Source organism: Liolophura sinensis, chromosome 11 (genome assembly GCF_032854445.1).
Source record: "Liolophura sinensis isolate JHLJ2023 chromosome 11, CUHK_Ljap_v2, whole genome shotgun sequence".
Lineage (NCBI taxonomy): Eukaryota > Metazoa > Mollusca > Polyplacophora > Chitonida > Chitonidae > Liolophura > Liolophura sinensis.
Window position 1 is genome coordinate 31093441 of NC_088305.1, and position 12189 is coordinate 31105629.

The window sequence follows — 12189 nt, forward strand, 5'->3', positions numbered from 1 at the left end:
GAATTTCTGCGCTATGTTACTGAGGATTAAATGGTCGAAGCAGCTATCTGTGCTATCTTTATTTATTGGGAGCGGGATATTCTGTTGATATGTCAATTTCTACACAGAATAATACGACAAAACGCGGTAAACAATACATATCAGCAGCATGTTTTGACATCTTTTGTTAATGTTTTTTCAGGCATCAACTCGTTTTATTTTATTTGACTTCTTTCACAGGCGTTCCAAGGAGGTGATAGAAAGCTTTTATATTCATCTTTTAGAGAGCAGTGTTGTGGTTTATTGACAGCACGGTTTTGTCTGTGACTTAGATTTGTTGCACTTTATATTAAAATATTTAACACACAATTCCCATAGCGTAGGTGGTAATCGTAAGTCCACATTTTCAAATCTACATTGGGGTGAATGGTTACGGCTTATGTCAATATTGCAGCCATATCGAAACCAAAATTTTGATCGGACAAGCCTACCTGTTGTTGCATAGTTTGATTGAATTGACATTCTTCGCCATGTTGAAGAAAGCTGATTCGTTTTTGCATATTTGTAGCTTATGAACGAATTATTGCGCTGATATGTTAATTGTTCAAACGCCAGAAAGTTCTTGTGAACAAGAATGTGTGGAAAATGGCCTGGCAGTGACCACCGGAGGCTCACAGAGATGAGGATACATCGATCTGGAACCTGAAGCTAAGCGTGATCGTCATCTTATAGTTTGTGCTGCCAAGTGAAGAAATTATTATTATCCGATATGTATATGTATACTGGGATTTTTAATCCCAGATGTATAAAATGATGTCCATGTTTAACTGCTACCGAATCACACGTTAGAGACGCCTTACCTGCCATGTACCTGCCACACTAAGTGTTTAGACACCAGATTTATCCAGTGACAGTGAGCTACCTCGTCAATTAGCAACCTGGATACATCTTGTGGTTATATTTAAATCCATATGCCTCCCAACAACCCGAGAATACAGAATACGTGTACTTTGACTATTAACATTAATACACGCACAAACAGAAGAATACAGAATACATGTACTTTCCAAACAGACCGTTAATATGAATACACCCACAAAAAAGAAATACACGGACGTACGATGTTTAAAATAAAGCTCAGGAAATTGGCTCACTCAAAAGTGACGCAGTTGTCAGTGATGCAAGCACCTACATGCAGTTACCGACATTCCATGTAAGCACGATCAAAATCTTTCCAAAAGATTGTAAACTGAGGGCCTCTGCCAGTGTCCATGTCATATATAAAGTAGATGCAGCCCTATACACACAAAACATAATCGAGGCCTCCGTTGCTCAGTTGGTTAGCGCGCTAGCGCAGCGCAATGACCCAGAAGCCTCTCACCAGTGCAGTCGCTGTGAGTTCAAGTGCAGCTCATGTTGGCTTCCTCTCCGGCTGTGCGTGAGAAGGTCTGTCACAACCTGCGTATGGTCGTGGGTTTCCCCCGAGCTCTGTCCGGTTTCCAACCACCATAATGCTGGCCGCCGTCGTATAAGTGAAATATTCTTGAGTACGGCGTAAAACACCAATCAAATGAATAAAGAAATAAATCAAAAAATGATCTGTTAATTTTAACAGAAAGTCAGTTGCCTTAGTTCTGCTTGTTATTACAACAAATTACTGTCATATTAAACAAAATATCCTGTTAAATTACCATGTGTTCTGTATTTAACAGAACAATCTGCTGTAATATCAGAATACATTCTAGCATCACTGAGGCAACAGACTTCTATGTCTATAAAGTATATGTTTGTATTTATATTAGCACCATATAATTCTGTTGTCTGAGTGATGCTAAACTGTATTCTGTCATTATAACATAATACTGTGTCATCTTTCACATGATATCTTCTTAGTCTAATACAATGTTTACGGTGAAATCATAGAATAGATGTGCTATGTTTTAATGAATAATGCGCTGCAATAAAACAATACTTTCTAGTATCAATGAGACAAATTTACATCACTGCTAAATTTAACAGATTATTATTTTTTGATTCTATATCGTTGTGATGGCAACTGTTCGCTTCAGCTGTCGGGGCCTCTGTGGCCGAGGGGGATAGCACTCAGGAGCCTCTCACAAAGGCGGTCGCTGTGAGTTCAAATCTTCCTCCCTGGCCGTACGTAAGAAGGTTTTAATGTCTTGGAGATATTTAAAGAATACATGAAAAAGGAACTCAAAACAAAAATTATGGTTTTCCGGAAAACAAAAAGACATTTAAAATGTTTTTTCGTTTTTGAGGCGTTTAAATCTATTAAGTACTCCTCTTTTTTATGAAAACACGTACTTTCCGTGTGGGATGTTTTCGAAAATGACGTCATCAAAGAACTTGCTGGAAACGCGGGATCAGCTTGGTGCCCATCATTTGGCCTCTTCTCCTCCCTGGGAGAGTTGTACTGACAGCTATCACCGTTGATGTCGTTGCTTATTTTCCGGACGGACCACTGATGCCTTAGGAAAACCCTAGTTTAAAACCATTTATACACGCCAACATAAAAAGATGTACTTACGTCAGGGCATACCCTAAACCACGTGTTGAGAAATAAAAACCAAGCGTTTAGTGTAGCCTTTAAATAACTTGTTAACGTCTTCTTGATTTCACTTGCTCTTAGGACAACTAACATTACAGATACCAACAAAAATAACTTGTTAACGTCTTCTTGATTTCACTTGCTCTTAGGACAACTAACATTACAGATACCAACAAAAATAACTTGTTAAAATCCTCTTGATTTCACTTGCTCTTAGGACTAGCAACATTACAGGTACTAACAAAAATCACTTGAGGAATGCAATGTATTTGGCATACAGATAGGTGGACACTTATGTCTTATGTCTGAAGGCATGATCCCGTTTAAAAGCCCTTTTTGGCTCGTATATTTAAAACGTCACGCTCGCGACAGATTATTTGCCCTTGACCACGGAGATCACGTGCTTGTGTCCATCTCCCGCTTGCTTTGACTGCATCCATAAATCAGCAAGTGAGTTGGGTACGTGTCGTAGGTCGGTGGGTTATAAGTCAGGTACGTGTCGTAGGTCGGTGGGTTTTGAGTCAGGTTCGTGTCGTAAGTCGGTGGATTTTGAGTCAGGTACGTGTCGTAGGTCGGTGGGTTTTGTCTTCTTTTATCTGCGCATAACCCGAGCGTTTCACATATTGGCCAAATGCAGTTGCAGTACGTAGTTAAAATACGACCTTAGAATTCGCTTTCCTGAAAGCTAGACGAATTAAAATTAATATACGATTGATTAGACGCCTGTATATGCCTACGTTAAGCACAGATTTCTGCCGTGTGTATAAGTGGGTAATTTAGAATATCAGCCTACAGGAATCTAATCTTAATGGAAATCGCTTCAGGGTTTGATGATCATAAAACTGGATTTAGCCAATGCTAAAATGATGACAACAATGAAAACAAATCACAGCATGGAGGTGAGACAGCTGTTAGTCCAACACCAGGCTACTGGCATAGAAATATTAGGTTACATGTATATATGCAGGTATAAACAAATAAACAACTGTATGGATGTAAATGGAAATAATCCGGATAAAATGAGCTGAATGAAAACATCGACGAGAGTGTCATAACTGTTTTCTGGTCACACATAACTGGTAAAGCAGTCTGTACGGCAGTGTGATAATTGGTATCTAGTCCAACATAACCGGTGAATCAGCTCCGAGTTTGTGATGATTAGCTGATAGGCTAAACAAAACTTTTGAAGTATAATGACGACAGAGTGATAATTGGTTAGTAGCCACTCCTAGCTTGTCAAGCTGTGACAACAGTGCGCGATAATTGATATATGGTGGCGTTTAACCGACAAAATAGCGAGCACAAGGTCTGACTGGTATACGTTCACAAATAACCGGTGACCCAGCAACGATATCTATGTAGTGTGAAAATGTGCAACCGTAGCTAATCTACACAATAAAACATGGCCTGGTTAACTGTGACTCCTGTACACGGATAGAGCATCACAGCCATACACGGACGTTGCCACTAATAGTTATAGACTCGAAGTCGGGAGACCTGGTCGGGTCGGATCATATCAAAAACTTTAAAAATAAAACTGTGAGGTGGGAGCAAAAAAAAAAAGAAAAACAGGACTGTTTTGCACGGTTTCAAGTATAATGTGACTGAACGGGGTATCTACTGTGATGCCTGGTATCTTCGGGATGATACTTCAGTGGCGGTAGCATTGTAGCGGCAAGGATTTGCCCTGCCCCGCACAAGAAGACACGATATATGTATACACGTCTAATGACTCATGATCGTCATATGACTAAAAATTCGAAGTAAAACCCCCAGTATATGTACACATATGTACGTACATGGATGATAGCATGTAGCTCGCCATCGTTCTAAACGATTATATGTTTGTGGGACGTAGCTAAGATCTGTATATATATACAGATATATTTAAGATATATATATATATATATATATACAGATCTTTAATGTCTATGTGCACTCCTATATCAACCAGTGTCGCTAGTTTTCAAATGACAGATCATTCCCAACAGTAGACATGTATATGTAGTATAATTGCCATGTACAAGCTTTTATGTCTTTTTTTTGTTCACAAATTGGTGACTTTTTGTATGAATCAAACTTGATGGACTGTTTATGAACAAACACATGTAATATTAAAATACGAGACGAAACACCATTCAAATTAAAAATAATCATATTTCAGAACTCTAAATTCGTATCACTGAAAAACTAATTAACTGCTCCGTTAAATAACAAAAATGTTTACCAAAACGATGATAGTTCAATATCCTCAAGCCATGTGGTATAATTTAATATGCTCAAGCCATGCAGTTTAATATCCTCATGCGATATGGTACAGTTTAATGTCCTCACGCTGTGTGGTATAGATTTATGTCCTCACGTCATGTGGTACAGTTTAATGTCCTCACGCCATGTGGTATAGTTTAATGTCCTCAGGCAATGTGGTATAGTTAAATGTTCTCACGTCATGTGGTATAGTTTAATGTTATCACGCTATGTAGTATAGTCTTATGTTCTCGCGTCATGTGGTATAGTTTAAGGTCATCACGCTATGTGGTATAGTTTAACACCCTCAAGCCATGTGGTATAGTTTAATGTCCTCACGTCATGTGGCATAGTTTAATGTCCTCACGCCATGTGGTATAGTTTAATGTCCTCACGTCATGTGGTACAGTTTAATGTCCTCACTCTATGTGGTTTAGTTTAATGTCCTCACGTCATGTGGTACAGTTTAATGTCCTCACGCTATGTGGTTTAGTTTAATGTCCTCAGGCAATGTGGTATAGTTTTATGTCCTCACGTCATGTGGTATAGTTTAATATCCTCAAGCCATGTAGTATAGTTTAATGTCCTCACGCCATATGGTATAGTTTAATGTCCCCACGCTATAAGGTATAGTTTTATGTTCTCACGTCATGTGGTATAGTTTAATATTCTCACGCCATGATGTATGGTTTAATATCCTCACGCCATCTGGTACAGTTTAATGTCCTCACGCCATGTGGTATAGTTTAATGTCCTCAGGCAATGTGCTATAGTTTAATATCCTCAGGCCACGAGGTATAGTTTAACACCCTCAAGCATAAGTCCAACAGTGCAGGGGAGGTGCCTTATCGAAGGTCGAGTCCCTGTCGTACGAACAACACCGTGCTGAAATCAATCTGAATCGGTAACAAGAATAAACTCCAGGTAAGCCCAGTCTCTCTTCCCCGCATATCCCATCCCCCGCCACACACACATCCACCTGTTCGCTTTATTACCCCATTAGCATCTCATCAAGCCAAAAACAGAACAACCAAGAAGACCCACCGAACAGTTTTATTGTTATATCTTAACAATCACAAAACTGGGAATTTAACAACACCATTTGTTCTTGATACACACAAATGATAATACAATATAAATTTTTGATAACGGGAATGTAATGATGGATTTATCTTTCTGTTATATATATATATATATATATATATATATATATATATATATATATATAACCAGTATTAACATCTGTTGCAATAACTTCATTTATAGAAACACACAGCTAATAAGCATTACACGCAGCCATGAAGAAGAGGTGTGTGTTTAAAGTCATTAAATATCATTCTAACAAGGCAACATTCTTCGTTAGCAATTAATAACGGGACACTATTACTTTATTTAAGTTGTACTGCCTTATGTCAATAAATCTACTGTTAAGATTTACGAAGAAAATCGACCTATAATACAGTTACAATAGGGAGTCGTTCTGTTTTACTCCTACACGCAAAGGAATAGGCAGTTCCGAAACAAGAGTCTGTACGTCAAAACTCAACACTTAAAGTTTACATGTTCGCAGTTACAGCGTTACAAAGTCTGATGTGTCCGAAATAGCTTCATGGAATCGTCCATACAGAGATATTATCTCGGAAGGTTCGAATTGTCCATAGAGAGAGACTATCTCCAAAGGTTTCAATTCCTCTCCGTGCCTTGAAAGTCATACGGGTCACATGATGATATGCTTTACAGAGTGTGTAGTATGAGGAGACGAAGGCAACGGTGAAATTCTTGGCCATAAATGGAGTTTACAACGGCATCATACATCAGTTTTTCAAACTTATGATTTGGGTAATCGATGCCCTGTCGTTGTCATTTTAGTGAGTTACGTATACTATACATTCTACATATATCGCATATATACAACAAATGTATGGGTACTCATTTTTGGATTTCTTACTTAATTAGAATACAGGGCTTGGTGGAATGTTGACAGGAAAGATGATCAAAATAGGCCTTTATATAACAAGACACCAACATCCATAGCACACGAATACCTAATATCATGAAAATAACTGGGGCTTTATAATGGAAAAGACCCGGAAACTTTACTTGAGAGTACATAAAAATTCTAAAGCTTTATAACTCGCCGAAATATATTAAGGTCTATTCCATGAGTAGCATGATTGGTAATGTGCAATCGAACAACTCAAAATAATTTCAACTTATAAACGTAGGCGTATTTTTATGGCATGAACAGGTGGGGTAATTGTTTACTGGCTAGTGTATCCTCATGGAAATCAAAAGTTGTTACCATTTATACATGTAGAAAGTTTTACTCTTCTTAGAATCTTATCTGGTTGACCGTAATACGCCGTTATGCTTCAGATAAAGTATAAATCCAATCAGGACTCAAACATATAAGTACATGTAGTGTGTGTTTTACCCCATAATCAGATCTACGCCTATCGTTACAGATTTATATAAGCTTAATATAAGCACATATACAGCAATCGTCAACCATCCTTCAACTAATTTATTAGCCTAGCGTACAACAGTTGTCTCCTAAAACTCGAATGCCAGGAACCCACAGACTCACACGGAGCGGGTACATAATGTCCTAAAAGTTAAGCCCTAAAACAACCATGTTAGAATGTGTATTTTAACACTGACTGGTCTAACCTCCACTGTACACTCAACTTTCCAAAATTCCATTATTTTAACTTCTGTCATGGTAATGAAATTATTTTGTCTTGTGTATTTTTGAAAATAGTTTATTGAGGATAAAGCGTACTACCTATGAATCTCACAAAATAAATACAAATTTTTTAAAAAAGTCATTTTCTGTTTAAATTACTCCTTGCTAAAGACCTAAAAGCACAAAATATAGAAAAGTGTCTGTGAAGTAAAACATTGTGATGTGAAAACGTATGAGAAATTTTAACCCACCATTTATACGACCAGAAAGTCGTGCTGGAAAAATCACATACTTTACACATCTGTCAGGAAACACAGTTTTCTTGTTGACAGAGAAATAGTTTCACTTCAGAAATCAGACACCATAAAGTTATCTGCGTAGTAAACTGTTCTGTAATAGTCCGATGTCACAGGCAAACCAAGGTTGAAAATTTGATCAAACACAACATGCAAAAAGTATAGTACAAACATTATACAGTCTTGTAAGCAATATACAATTTCAATAAGCTATAACCCATGAAGGGGACCTACGAGAATTGTAAACAATATAAAGTTGTCATTATTAGCTGCGATCAAGGTATACCTTACCAAGCAATCCATTTTCTAGTCCCGCTTTCCTCAAGCGTTTGGCTCAGAAATAACCAGGTGGTTCATATATTTAAATCACAACGCTGGGCTAACAGAAAAAGTAATCATTACAGGAAACATTACAATCAATCACATTTCTGTTTCTATTAAAAGACGAAAAAGAACACAAATTTTAAACAAAATGAAAATAAAATATTTATATATAGCTCCAGTTGAAATGCATATCTACACTGTAGGTCTGATCTAATATGTACACGATTGTCCGACGAACATGTCTATATCAGCTATTTACCCAGTCTTAGAATTTGGTAAATATTAAATATTTTATAACGCTAACGCGATAGTTATTCTCATGCAAATTAATCTAACATGTACAATATGGGAACAATACAAATATACTTCTTATAGACATACATAAATAGATTTCAAAAACACATATTTTGCACATCACATATACTTGTACATATTTTGTATTTTAGTATCTTAGCATAAATTATAACACTTTATTAACTGCACATTCAAAAACCATAAAATGGAAAACTTCTTGATGTAAATCCTCATGATCTCAAACCTCATTGTGGCAAACTTCATGACATCAAACCTCATGATGGCAAAACTCATGATAGCAAACCCAATGATGTTAAACCTCATGGTGGCAAATTTCATAATGGCAAACCCCATGATGTTAAAGCTCATGATGGCAAACCCCATGATATAAAATCTCATGATGACAAAATTCATGATGGCAAACCTCATGGTGACAATCCTCATGATGTTAAGCATCATGATGGAAAACCTCATGATGAAAACCCACACAAGGGTAAACCTCATGATGGAAAATCACATGATGAAAACCCACACAAGGGTAAACCTCATGATGGAAAATCACATGATGAAAACCCACACAAGGGTAAACCTCATGATGGAAAATCACATGATGGAAACCCACACAAGGGTAAACCTCATGATGGAAAATCACATGATGAAAACCCACACAAGGGTAAACCTCATGATGGAAAATCATATGATGGAAACCCACACAACGGTAAACCTCATGGTGGAAAAACACATGATGGAAAACCTCATGACCAAAAACCACACACTGTAAAACAACATAATAAAAACTCATACAATGGTAAACCTCATGATGGAGAACCACTTGAATGGAAAAAAGAACTGCCTTACAAGTATCTGAGAAGAGAATAAATAGCATATATAGCAATTTCTCCTTGTGGGAAGTCTGTGATATTGCCAATACCCTTGACCATAGACCTGTACCATTGGTTATATGTCGTATTGTAATGACCCATACTGTAATATTAATTTAAGCTTTAATCTGAGAATTTCTCACAGTACTGACAAGCTTCCTTTCTTCCTGCAGAGATATATACCAGTTATGTATATTTTCATCTGAAGGGAGGGGGTTGTATTACCGGGAAATTTTGTTTTAGTACGGATGTTTTCCGTGTGGATGTCTTTGTATCATGCTTTTACCATCGATGTTTTTGTATTATGTTTTAGCATGGATGTTTTTGTATCATGTTTTTACCATGGATGTTCTGTATCATGTTTTTACCATGGATGTTTTGTATCATGTTTTTACCATGGATGTTTTGTATCATGCTTTTACCATGGATGTTCTGTATCATGTTTTTACCATGGATGTTTTTGTATCATGTTTTTACCATGGATGTTTTTGTATCATGTTTTTACCATGGATGTTCTGTATCATGTTTTTACCATGGATGTTTTGTATCATGTTTTTACCATGGATGTTTTTGTATCATGTTTTTACCATGGATGTTTTTGTATCATGTTTTAGTATGGATGTTTTGCATCATGTTTCTACCATGGCTGTTTTTGTATCATGATTTTAGTATGGCTATTTTGTATCATGTTTTTAGCATGGCTGTTTTGTATCATGTTTTTAGCATACATGTTTTTGTATCACGTTTTTAGCATGGATGTTTTTAGCATGGATGTTTTTGTATCATGTTTTAGTATGGATGTTTTATATCATGTTTTTACCATGGATGTTTTTGTATCATGTTTTAGTATGGATGTTTTGCATCATGTTTCTACCATGGATGTTTTTGTATCATGATTTTAGTATGGCTGTTTTGTATCATGTTTTTAGCATGGCTGTTTTGTATCATGTTTTTAGCATGGATGTTTTTGTATCACGTTTTTAGCATGGATGTTTTTACCATGGATGTTTTTGTATCATGTTTTAGTATGGATGTTTTGTATCATGTTTTTACCATGGATGTTTTTGTATCATGTTTTTACCATGGATGTTTTGTATCATGTTTTTAGTATGGATGTTTTTGTATCATGTTTTTACCATGGATGTTTTGTATCATGTTTTTAGCATGGATGTTTTTGTATCATGTTTTTAGCATGGATGTTTTTAGCATGGATGTTTTTGTATCATGATTTTAGTATGGCTGTTTTGTATCATGTTTTTAGCATGGATGTTTTGTATCATGTTTTTAGCATGGATGTTTTCATATTATGTTTTTACCATGCCTGTGCCCCAGCCTGAGACACCTCTACAAACAGATGTGTGCCAATGTGGCATAAAGCCTTTTGATGGATTGCCCGAATGCCACTAATGCAAGTTTACAATTTACAGGTACAAATGTGCCATTCGCAAATCCCTCTATCTCCTAAATACTGAATGTATAAAACCCTAGTCCCATTTCTCACCGTCAGACCACACCATTTTTTTGATCGAACTGTCACAAGATCTCGCATTACACCGGAGCTGGGCATTAACTTTCACTTCAATATCAGCCAATGCTTTAGCCTATCAGCAGCAGGCTTACTCCATTCAGTAACTGTTTCATTGAAATTCTACACTGAAAATCATATCACCACTTGCACTAACTTGTAGCAAAAATAATGGAGAAACAGCAAATCTCCTGTAAAAAGTGTTTCTTTGAAATGTTGCCATTTTAAATCAGCTGCAGATTCAAACTGCAAAGGTCACTGTCAACCAGTGAGTGCGAATTCAACCACACTACTTTGTTGTGGCGAGTGAAGTAGCATGCTGCTTAGAATGCAAATGTGGCTTGTTGACATTATTTGATAACTGTCAATGTTGGCAGAAATACAAGGCCTGTCTGACAACTGCGTATCTGTGTTGTGCACCACCCTAAAGATTAATCTGTATTTCTATGTCGACCATGTACAGGCATTTCTGTAGTTTACTCTCTGACCACCTGTCACATTAGTAATCAGCACTGTCACTGGGGACACACACCTGTCATTTATACCTGGAGAGAGGGAGCACAGCCACAATTATTCAGCAAGTCATCCCCCCGTGCTGGGGCTATAATGACTGATGTAAACATGAATGAGTAACTCTGATAATCAGCACAGCTACAGAGTACGATGCTGAATGAGAAGTCATGCTGACATCTTCATCATGTGCAGTGTCACATGACCATAGGAATGGGCTTAACATGCTCTGGATTAAATATATCAGATTTACATGAGATCAGTTTACTTCAGGAATCTTCACACAAAGAGAAACATGTTGCTGTGTGACGTATCTTAAAACATATTGCATTTTTACATAAAATAATAGTCTTTAGATACTGTGTCAGGTATTCAGCAAGAAAAGAGGATTTCCCCAGGCTTGGCCCAGTTTTCTTCACTCAGGTGCTAAATAACATTATATATTAAATGAAACATTTGTAATCAAAATGTAAAGAACAAATCCATTCAATAAATTATAACATTGCAACGAGCAGATTTTCAGTAAAATCTCAACAACAAGAAACAGAAAAAAAAAACAAAAACAAAACAACACGGTAATAAGAAAAAACCTTCAGTGTAAGTAACAGGACTTCTACCCTGTAGAAGATTGGTTAAATTGAAGAGGCATTGGAAAATAGGGGGTGGGGCCTTGACAACCAAATAACTCACTGTACAATTCATTGAGGTTTTTGGCTCAAAATGGCTGAAACCTTGCCTATGGATCTAGAGGGTCCAGAGCCTCTAAAGCAGCGGAGTTTCCAAGTCCTAAGCAGCCTTGGACCTTCATGTAATGTGCTAAGATGGTAAGGTCTCCCACTGTTAATGCCTCCCCTTCCCCCCCCCCCCTCCCCTCCAAA